The following is a 632-nucleotide window of genomic DNA, read 5'->3' on the forward strand; positions in this document are numbered from 1 at the left end:
ACATACAATACAGCGCAGCACCGCTATTGATTTCCAAGGTATACAGCGCACCCTTCTGTTTCTAACGCTCATCGAAACTTCGACAAGATGCTCCGCGCCGCGCCGCCTCTCCTTCGCGTTATCCCCACCGCCGCCGCCACCACCACCACCACCACCAGCTCCGCCGCCACGTGTACACAAGTGCCTCCTCACCTCCCTCTCTTCCTCTTGGAGTACTGCACCACCATCACCTGCACAAATCAGTGCAGTCAGCCTATAGCAGATAAGTGCACGTTTGAAGCATGTGTTAAAACACTTGTGCAGCTTTAGAATGTCTGCGTTTGTATGTGTATGTATGTATGTGTCTGAATATATATATGTATGTATGTCTATATTTATGTATGTATTATGGAAGCCGGTGTATGATAGTATGTATATATATATATATATATATATATGTGTGTTTGTGTGTGTGTGTTTGTGTGTGTGTGTTTGTGTGTGTGAGTGTGTGTGTGTGCGTGAGCGAATGGAAGTTCTGTGTAAGTGGTTTTGTATATGTGTATGAATGCGGTTGTTGCTTTTGTGTGAGTTGGTGCTTGGGTAAGTATGTGCGAGATGGAGAGAGGAATAGTGGGTCAGAAAGGGGGAGAGAG

The 632-nt window shown here is 45.9% G+C and overlaps 1 protein-coding gene across 1 annotated transcript in view; it reads right to left on the minus strand.

The window, feature by feature from the left end:
• The window catches only part of LOC106879810 (solute carrier organic anion transporter family member 4A1), a 60782-nt gene that overhangs the window by 32085 nt on the left and 28065 nt on the right, over positions 1-632 (minus strand). The gene's annotated exons all lie outside the window — the stretch shown is intronic.

This window comes from Octopus bimaculoides, chromosome 24, assembly GCF_001194135.2.
Source record: "Octopus bimaculoides isolate UCB-OBI-ISO-001 chromosome 24, ASM119413v2, whole genome shotgun sequence".
Classification (NCBI taxonomy): Eukaryota; Metazoa; Mollusca; class Cephalopoda; order Octopoda; family Octopodidae; genus Octopus; species Octopus bimaculoides.